This window comes from Chionomys nivalis, chromosome 5 (genome assembly GCF_950005125.1).
Source record: "Chionomys nivalis chromosome 5, mChiNiv1.1, whole genome shotgun sequence".
Classification (NCBI taxonomy): Eukaryota; Metazoa; Chordata; class Mammalia; order Rodentia; family Cricetidae; genus Chionomys; species Chionomys nivalis.
Window position 1 is genome coordinate 100075050 of NC_080090.1, and position 10988 is coordinate 100086037.

General features: G+C 47.3%; 1 long non-coding RNA gene across 1 annotated transcript in view; it reads right to left on the minus strand.

The window, feature by feature from the left end:
- LOC130874990 (uncharacterized) overlaps positions 1-7282 on the minus strand; it is a 44474-nt gene extending 37192 nt beyond the window's left edge. The window contains exon 1 of the long non-coding RNA XR_009057159.1: positions 7182-7282. This is a non-coding gene — a long non-coding RNA (uncharacterized LOC130874990). The remainder of the gene's footprint in view (positions 1-7181) is intronic.
- Positions 7283-10988: the final 3706 nt, after the last annotated feature.

The window sequence follows — 10988 nt, forward strand, 5'->3', positions numbered from 1 at the left end:
CATGCTTTCTTGACTCCCATGGGAGGCCTTACCCTTTCTGAGGAGTGGATTGGGGGGGGCATAGAAATGAAAGAAACCTGGGGGCTGGAGAGATTGCTCAGAGGTTAACAACACTGGCTGCTCTTCCAGAGAACCCAGGTTCAATTCCCAGCACCCACATGGCAGCTTACAACTGTATGTAACTTTAGTTCCAGGGAACCTGACACCTTCATACCAATGCACATAAAAATAAATAAATTTAAAAAAGAAAAAAATTCTAAATTGGAATCACCAAATAATGGGGGAAACAAAGTCCCAAACAAACATCTCTTACCACTAGTACTAGGAATGGGTTACACCTAAAGAAATTGTGGGCCAGTGGGACCCCATGGAAACCCCCAAATAACTCAAGCTATTGCTAAGGCTATTGGTTGCTCTATACAAACTGATGTAAGGCCCCATTACTGAAGACAACACCCACAGAACTCACTAAACACAGAGAAATCGAGCTGGTGGCTGCCTAGAGCCCTCATCCCTACTGACCAGTGTTCATGGGGCTGGAAGGCACCCTGCTCTACCAAAGAAGGGCAAACGTCAACCCAGCTGCAAATCCTGCACTCTGTAATTGTGACCTGCCTGTAAGATTCACCGGTAAAATAGCAGCGGGGAAGTTGTAGATGCAACCAATCACTATTTGATTGGAATTCAGGCACACTCCATGAGACAGAACCCATTCCTGATATTTCCCTGGGTGGCTAAGAACCTGAGACTAGATAGGCCATGGACCTAGGGGAAAACCAAAAACTACTGTCTGCTAAGGGGACATAGCAATAGTGACATCCTGCTATACTCATAGGTCAGTGCCTTGTCCAGCTATCATCAGAGAGACTTCCTCCTGCAGCAGACGGGAACAAAGACAGAGACACCCACAGCCAGACAATATGCAGAGAGAAAGATTTTGGAACACTTAGTCCTAAATGGGATGTCTCCATCAAATGCTTGCCCTCAGGGCTCAGGGAACTCTGTGGAAGAGGAGGTGGAAAGATTGTAAGATCCGGGGTAGGGGAATGGGGGACCCCAAGGAGACAGTGTCTTTTAGGACTGATGCACACATGCACTCGCAGAGACTGTGGCAGCATGCACAGCTCCCGCACAGGTCTAAGCCAGATGGGTCCAGCACTGAGAAGGGCAGTGGACACAAGACCCTGTCCTTAACCTAGAAGCTCTCTGCTGTTGTTTAAACACTCATGAAGGGGAAATCAGTTTTCTCCAGTGGAATCTTGCAAACCACACTCAAGGGCAGGGTCCAGGCCAGACAGTGGCTGGCTGACACAAAATGAACTCAGTGCTATTTTGAGGTTTTTTGTCTCATCATACTTTGGGATTTCCCCCCCTTATAGATCTCTTCTGTCTTCCAATTTTGTTTTTATGGGTTTTCTGTATGTGAGACTGTGTCTCTCAAAATGTATGTGTGTTTCTTGTGATTGCTTTTTCTTTGGCTCTTTTTTGTCTTAGTCTAGTATTTATTAATTATTACTACTACTACTACTATTATTATTATTACTACTACTACTACTTTAGATGCCTGTTTAAGTTCTAATGAAAGAGAAAGAAAGGGTGTGAATCTGGGTGGGTGGGTATATGGGGAAGATCTGGAAAGAGTTGGGGGAAGGGAGATCTTAATCAGAATATATTTTATGAAAAAAAATCTATTAAAAAGTAGTCTTCCTAAGAGGGGAAGAATTAAAAACAAAACAAAATGAAGGACCAGTTAGATGAGTTAGGGGTTCAGGGCGCTTGCTGCTAAGACTGACAGCCTGAGTTCAAACCCCGGGACCCATATGCTAGAAGGAAAAAGCCACTCCTACAAGTTGTCCTTCAGTCAGAAGAACAGAGAAAGCTGTAGGCTGAGCACAGCAGGAGGCCGATCCCAAAGAAGTCCACTCCTGCTCTCAGGGCCCTTGCTAGGCAAGAATGTGTCATCCCCACAGTCACACCACGTGACAGAAGCCAATGGCACGATGTTCCCTTGTCTCTCAGGGATCTACTGATTTCCTCTTACAGAAGAACATCTTAGTGGGTGAGGAGACACTTGACACATAAGACTGACCACCCGAGCTTAAGCCCTAGGGACCATGGAAACATGGAGGTGGAAAATCAACCCCCAAAGACTGTTTTAGCTAATGTAGCAATATGCACCTATAACCCTAGCATTTCAGAGCCTGAGGCTCTGGACTACACAGTGAGATACTGTCTCCCTGCTCCCCCAAAACATTTGTTTGCTCTTTATGAAGCATAGTTCTGACAAACTACTTTGGCTAACTTCTGAATTATTACAAATTTGCAAATATTTATAGAAGACCTTATACTATGACTATTTGTTTGTGTTTGTATGTGTGTGCACATGCACGTGTGTGTGTGCACGCGTGCATGTGTGCGTGCATGCATGTGAAGCCTGGAGGTGAATTTCAGGGGTCTTTCTTAGTTGCTCTCTCTCTCTTCTGAGACAGATCTCTCAGTTTCACCTGGAATTTGCTGCCTCATCTGATTTAGACAGGGACCCTCCCATCTCAGCCTTCCCAGTGTGGGGGGGATTACTAGCACACAGCGCCACACCCAGCTTTTCTTTTACTGAGACGTCTCCCCAGCCCATTATTGTGTCTCACACCCCTTTTTTGCTTCTCCAAAATTAACAATTGTCTTCCATTTCTGTTTGCTGGCTAACTCATAGTCGGACTATCATTTTAAGCCGTAGGCTTTCTCCTGGTGTAAGATTCGGGATCTCCTGTGCCCAGTTTCTCACATTGCGAGTCCTCTTATCAAGGTCACTGTCCGCCATGCCTCGAGCTTCCGGTTCCCTCTGCCCATCTCGTCTCTCCAGTTTCCTCTTTCAATTCAGGGAACTCTTCCCCTAGAAGCTTCCCGAGAAAGGGTAAAATTTTAAGAGCCCTCAGAACGCTCAACTTTATTCTCCTTGGGTAGTCTGCCTATGTATAGACTGTCTCCCTGAATTTTGCTCTGGGCTCTTCCAGCTTTTGGGGCCTTCCTGTTTTCTTTCATTTTTATTGTTTGTTTGTGTCATTGCACACATACAGAACTCAGAGGACAAGTTGTGGAAGGGAGTTGGTTCTCTCCTCCCAGCATGTGTGTTTCAGGGATCAAATTCCAATTGTCAGGTGTGGCTGCAAGGTCTTTTGCTCTCTGGGCCATCTTGTCAGCCCCCAATGTTTCTCTTTTACCTGTTTTTCACAAGTGACTTACTTTTGCTTGCTTTTTTTAATCTCCCAAAAGATCTTCAATTTGTGGTTTCTTCTGTGTGTCTTTACAATTGTTAGTATTATGTGTGAGGTGTGTGTGTGTGTGTGTGTATGGGGTGGGGCACACACGCCATAGAAAACGTGCAATCAGAGGACAGCCTTGCAAAGTCAGTTTTCTCTTTCCCTATTTCCATGTAAACTCATTGAATTCTCGTTCTCAGGCTTGTAGAGCAAGCATCTTTATCCACTGAGCTTTCTCACCAACCCTGGCTGTCTGCTTTTTCAACCATATATTACTCTTTAGTTAAAATTTTGTTTAACAACATGTTCTTGCCAATGTGATAGTTCTAAATATTCAAATCTGATAGAAAAGCATTTTCAACAATGTACCATTGTAAGAAAAAGATTCAGAAAAGTCCTGTCCTTTATAAGGTGTGATCTCCTGTCCCAGCCTGGGGCTGCTTTCCGAGTATTTCCACAGGGGTCTAGTGTACTTTAAGCAGAACTTTCAAAAACAATTTTGCCTTTAAAATTGATATCTTGATCCTTTGATTCATTTTTCCTTCCTTTCTTTTGTTTGAGACAGGGTCTCTCTATTATGTAGCCCTGGCTGTCTTGGACCGCAGTATCTAGACCAGGCTGGCCTTGAACTCACAAGATCCACCCGCCTCTGCCTCCCGAGTCCTGAGGTTAAGGGGCTGTGCTGCCATGCCTTTGTCAGTCGCTTTACAGGGTGTGAACATAGACAGATGAGCATATTCGCTTTGCCGCATCGAATGACAAGTGTGTCATCAGTTTGAAGTGTAGCACGGCTTGGTTACATAGAGCCTAGGACATGGAGGGGAACTGTCGGCCCCTGAGGGAAAGGTGAGTCAGGGCAATATGGAAATAGCAGACCTGGATGGGGAGAGTGAGTCCTAGCCCACACCAAGAACTGATTCTGACGAATGATTAATAAATGTGGCTCCCACTTATGTTTCAAGGTAGCGCCCCACATCCACGAGATACCCCAAGTCTAGAAGTTTTCTGCTCTAACGCCAGTGGACAGAGAATAGTCGCCTGCACGCAAAATCTGGGAGGCCACTCTGTTCTTGGGCAGGCACCACGTCACCCAGCATCTGTTGTATATTTAGGAGTTCTGTGACACGGAAAGGATGGCTCCAGGGTGGCCTCTTGGGAGTTCATGGCATAACAGAGCCTTGAAGCAATGCCCCAGCGACAGCACAGAGGGCTGGGGAGGCAGCCCTCGGGGTAGACCTGGGTTCAGAGCCTCGAACGCTCATAAAGCCGGGTGAGGGAGGGTGCATCTGTGGTCCTGGTGCTTCTGAGTCAAGGCAGGAGGCAGAGGGAGGAGAGAGCCCAGGAGCTCGTGGGCCCGGTGTACACACTGGCCCAACACCAAAAATGGGAGCCTATCTTGAAACAAAGGAGGAAGGTGTGGAGTGATGCCCAAGAGATGATCCTGTGACCTCCATACATGCGTCATACATGCGTGAGTACACGCACATCACACACAGAGGAAGATTTAATAGTGACACAACAGAGGGCGAAGAGGCAGAGATGGGAAAAACACTCCTTGCAGCCCCACTTGTATTTGGGACAGCCGTAGAATTCATCATCCAAACTGGGACACTTCCGAGAGTGTAGGGCACCGTGGATAATTATTCTGGGGCCACAGGTATTACATTAGACGGTCCCAGGTGGACCAGGATATACAGACTCCCCCCCACCACCTCTACACAGGACCTTATTCAACCCTTAAAACAGCCTTAACTTTGGATCTGGCCATCGTCTTTAGTAGGGTAGTCACATGGTCTGAGTCACAAAGCTGGGGTTAACATTTAACCCTAGATGGCTCAGATTCTGGATTCCTTGGTGTCTTTTCCTTGCTTGTTGAGAAAGGAGGGTGCTAGGTGCAGGGGATATAGCTCAGTTGGTAGACTGCTTGTTTAGCATGCTCAAAGTCCTGATTTGGAGCATGCCAGACATAAACCAGGCGTGGTGGTGCACGCCTATAATCTCATCACTGGGAAGGTAGAGGTCAAAGGATCAGAAATTCAAAGCTGGGCCTAGGAAGATGGTTCAGGTGGTAAAGTGCCTGCCTCGCAAACATAAGGCAAAGAGAGGAGCTTCCCTAAAGCTCACTGCCTGCCAGCCTAGTGGGATCAGTGATCAGGGTTCAGTGTGAGACATGAACTGAGGAAGACATCCAGTGTCAGTCTCTGCCCTCTGCACGCACACACACACTGTGCACAGGCTTGCATGCATATGTGCACACACCTACACAAATCCACACATACCACCCCCACATGGGAAATTCAGGTCATATTTGGCTACATCAGTGAGTTTAGTCAAGCCTGGGATACATGAGACCTGATTTTAAAAACGTCCATACCAAGAAGAAGAAGGAGGAGGAGGAGGAGGAGAAGAGGAAGAGGAAGAGGAAGAAGAAGAAGAAAGAAAAAGAAGAAAGAGAAAGAAGAAGGAAGAAAGAAAAACTTTAAAGAAAGGATAAGTTTGACTGGGGTTGGTCTTGGGGCAGGGACACCACAAAAATAGCAGGCTAGATGATACAGGAAGATTTGGGGAGACAATTTAGATGCCTGGTGAGCCTGGGGGCCTGTTTTAGGGTCAACATCATGAAAGCCTGGGAGAGTTTTGAGGCACTTGCCTCTCATACTGGTGGGATGGAGTCAGCCAGCTGCACGCTTCCTGTCCAGCTATGCTCAGCCATGCTCAGGTATGCACAGGTATGCACAGCTATGCTCAGGTATGCTCACCTATGCTCAGGTATGTTCAGCTATGCTCACCTATACTCAGCTATGCTCAGGTATGCTCAGCTATGCTCAGCCATGCTCAGGTATGCACAGGTATGCACAGGTATGCTCAGACATGCTCAGGTATGCTCAACTATGCTCAGCCATGCTCAGTCATGCTCAGCTACGCTCAGCTATGCTTATCTATGCTCAGGTATGTTCAGCTATGCTCAGGTATGCTCAGCTATGCTCAGGAATACTCCACTATGCTCAGCTATGTTCAGGTATGCTCAGCTATGTTCAGGTATGCTCAGCTATGTTCAGGTATGCTCAGCCATGCTCAGCTATACTCAGCTATGCTCAGCTATGTTCGGGTATACTCCACTATGCTCAGCTATGCTCAGGTATACACCTACTCAAATCTGCACATTTCTCAACAAGGAAGTTAGGCCAGTGCAAGGCACACAGGTGCAACCCACTGGAAATCACCTTGCTGGCAAGATTACTCACATCAGTGGCCATGCGTGCACACACAAGCTCATGTGCACACACACCCTATATATTGGTCCACTCACTCCCATTGTTGCCTTGTATATACTGCGTACACACAGACTTTGGGTTGAGATGTTCAACAATTACCATGTGTCTTACCTGAATATAACACCCCAGCCTCTCCCCTGGGAACGATTGCCTCTCACCACTCATGAAGGGTGGCAGCCTCAGGGCCCCAGCCTTTATGCAAATGCTAAACCCAGCTCCCTCCATCTTTTCTCTCCTCTCTAATTGACTGTTTTCCCTCCTTGCTGGGGTCTGCGGGAGCCCTGGGTCACCATTCAGAAGGGATCTCCCCCCCACTGCCTGGCCCTTCCAACCCGGGCTCCCACTTCCTTTAATCTAGTTACTTATCCATCAACACACTGGGAGAAAGACACAATGGGGCATAATTGTATCTGTGGCTGTTGATGTTCAATTAACCACATAACCTTTAGGATTCTCTCTCTCTCTCTCTTTCTCTCTCTCTCTCTCTCTCCCTCTCCCCTCATCTCTTACATCACTGCCACCCAATCACCTTTCTTTAAGCCAGCTCACCGAGGGACCCTTCTCAAAGCGCCCCGACATCCTCAGGAATGGGGATGAACCGTGTGAAGGGTTGTCCCGGTTTCGCACTCCCCACTTTTCCTTATCTTACCTGCGTATGTCCCGCCACTGCCAGGACCACTCCAGGCCTGGGTTGACCGGTGCCTTTCGGATGTGGCACCTTGCAAAGCCCCTCTCTCCGGCCCTTGTCTGGGGCCGGCAGCTGTCATTCGCAGGGCGTTCTGCTTTCTCCGCTGTACCATGCTAATTTTTTGAGGGACAATTTTTCGACAATGAGTCCTCCAGCCCGAACAGAAACCCTTTATGGGGCTGGCCCCAGGGAGGCCACAGCGCTGCCAAGGCAAACAAAGGCTCATTGCTACCGCAGAACACGCTTGTGCCTTTCAGGGCCGGCCTAGTAGAGCTTGCTGCCTCCAGCCCAGGCCGAGGTAACACCTGGCCCGCCAGCTCCTGGCTCCTAATCAAGATATCAATCATGGCGGGGGCAGGGCACACTGGTGCCCAAGGCTCCGGAGCCCACATGTGCAGGTAGCTGGCCTGCCCTGGGGCCAGTAAGGCTTGGCAGGAGTTAGAAGCTGGGGGAAGCAACCAGGCCCCCAAAATGGAGCCCTTAATTAGGCTGATATCATCCAGCACAAATGTTTCTCCTGGAGGAAGGCTTCTGGGCACCCAAATTATATTGTGCAAAATGCAAAGGAGGCTGGAGAGATGGCACAGGCGGTGAAATGTTTGCTGTGCAACCACAAGGATCTGAGTTCAAGCCCAGAACCCACATGAAAAGAAAAGAAAAGCTGGGCGTGATGACTTTCACTTTTAATCTTGCCCTGGGATGCAGAGACAGGGAGATCCTTGGGACTCAACTGGTCTAGCTCAATCGGCCCAAACCAGGTTAATGAAAAGACCCTGTCTCAGATCTCCTGAGTAAATTGGGAGCATGGCAGACTGTGGGTGAAGGTAGAAGGGGAGGGAAGAGAAAGGGAGGGGAGCGGAGAAAAATACATAGCTCAATAAAAAAAAAGAAGAAAGAAAGAAAGAAAGAAAGAAAGAAAGAAAGAAAGAAAGAAAGAACCCTTTCTTATAGAACAAGGTGTCTGGCACTTGAGGGATGAAACCTGAGGGTGGCCTCTGTCCTACACACCACACAAGCACAAATCTGCATTCTCCCTCACACACAGAGCAGAAGTGGGAGAAATGACAGCCTTTCTGAAGCCAAGGATGGCAGGGCAGGGCAGGGTCTGAGCCTGTGATATGGACTCAGCCAAGACCCTGTTCCTGACTCCTGTCACTTTGTACCTTGTTCGGGATTTCTTGAACGGTTTTTAAGAGTGACAGGAAATGTCTGGAATCCTAGAGTAGTGTAGAGATGACTTGGCAGATAAAATGTTTGACCAAGGGTGTGGACTGGAAATCAAATTCCCAGCACTCATGCAAAAGTCAGTTTAGTATTGTGACTAGCTTGAAAGTCCAGAGCTCTAAAGGCAGAGACAGGAGAGCCCTGGGGCAAGCTGGCTGCCTAGGACTCCAGGCTGGGGGGAGAGAAAGAGCCAAAATTCAGTGGTTTTCATTAGGGGTTGTAGCTCCTTTGGGGGTTGAACAACCTGTTCACAGGGGTCACCTAAGACCATGAGAAAACTCTGATATGACATAATAAATCATAAGAGTAGCAAACCTGCAGTTATGAGATAGCAATGAAAATACACACATGTGCCTGCACATACACACACATGCACACACATACACACACCACACACACATACACACATACACACATGCACATACCACACACACATGCACACATACACACACATGCATACACATATACACACCACACACACATGCACACACATACACATACCACACACATATACACATGCACATATACACACACGTGCACACACATACACACACCACACACACATACACACATGCACACATACACACATACACACATGCACACATACACATACCACACACATGCACACACATGCACACACATGTACACACCACACACACACACCTGTGCACTAGGCCTGAATGTTCATCAGGTGCGATCCTTCATTTGTACTGGAGATGAGGGGAATGAGCTCAGGGAGGTGGCACATATTTGTACCACAGCTGCTCGACGGCAGTGAACTCCCATGAGACCTGTGGCTTCTAAAGACTCCTGCACTTGGAAGCTATGCCTGGGGTCCCCGCTGCTGTGCTGGGTGGATGGCTGGCTGCAAGAACAGCAAGGTTACAAAGGGGAGGAGTCTGGAATGTGACCCGAAGTCAAGCCTGGTAGTATCAGACCCTCAGCCAGTACCCACGTTGTGCCCCGCTCTCCTCTGAGGAGGTATGCTGTGCTTCAAATAATCGGCTGCTTGCTGCGTTCATATGTAGCACTGGGTCCCAGAGGAAAGCTGTGGAGACTATGGTGGTATAGGGCCACTTAGTTGATGTGTGACCACTGGTGCCTTAGTGACCCCACTTTAACAAATGATGCCAGTAGTCCCCGACTCATGGTCCTCTCGGAGGATGGAGCAGACATCTTCTGTAGGTGAGATTCTTTCCCTGCTTTGTCATGTGAGCCCAGGAAGCTCCAGGGGTGGGTGTGCATGAGCCAGAGCCCCGTGATGTGACTACACATCCCCATGAGGTCTTTCCTTGAGATGCAGTTTGAATTGTTGCAGGATCCCTCACTGAAAAAAACCCTGCAGGGGGTAATTGACTTTGCATCACTCTATGAGGTACCCATCCTGGTGTGTTGGTATCCGTGCTGTACTAGTTGTGAAATATTTTAGATATTACTCCCTATTATATATACAATAAAGCACATTGGTGTTGGAAACACACATATAGCATTGAGACAAGAATCTGGGCACTGTCCTATTCAGGGGCCAATTATTGGGTGAATAGATTTTCTCTTGTCTCCAGGAAAAGTCACTCACCATATGGTGACAATGAATCAATTTCATTTAGTTATGCTTTCCATGAATGGTCAAACTCTGTGCCAAGAGCAGGGCACACAGTAGGTATTTTGCTACACAGTAAGTGTTTAGCTAAGGACGGTTATGTCTCTACGACTGGAGGTGATAGGAACAAGGAGTCCAGTCAGCAGATTATATGCAGGGAAAAAAAATGCAGATTCTATGATGGCTGAAATCTCAGAAGGAGGAAGAGGAGGGACTGGTAGGCTTTGGAAAAAAAGGTTCATCAAGGTCAAACAAGGTCATGTTCATAGCTTGGTGGCACAGAGAAACAATCAGCATTAATTTTGCTCCCAGTTGCATGGATTAGAACCTAGGAGCAGACAAGACATGTGGAGCTGGCTCAGGGTGTTCCCTGGGGTCAAAGCAAGATGTCTGCTGAGGACATGGTCATACTTCATATGTAACACACATGAAGCCTAAAAGTAATTTTATACCGTCTTTTCTATTTGTTTCATGGTGTGAAATTTCCCACTTGTGACATGTCAGGGCTCAAAAAAAAAAAAAAAAGCTTTGCATTTCAAAGCATTTCAGGCTTTTGATTTGGGGGTTAGAGATGCTCAATATGAATTTTAAACACATTATTACTTACTGGGAGAGGGTGAGAAATGTTTCCAGAGCTCTGGTCTCAAGTGTCTTAACTTGGCTCTAAGGTGACAGGCTGGGAAAAACATAAAGAAAGAGCCACCAAGCTTGTCGTAGAATCCTGTGTAAATAAAAAGCAGAAATCGACACATTGCTCAACCATGGGGAATCTGCCTAATACATAATGGAATATTACATGCCTGCATCTGGTGGTTATTAGAAAATGTGAGGGGTACATAAAGGCTGGGGAGCTACATCAGTTAGTAGGCATCAGAACAACTCCGTGAAGTTTTTATGTTGATAAAGTATGAGGCATAGAACAAGGGCTGGGGAGAGGTACAGCA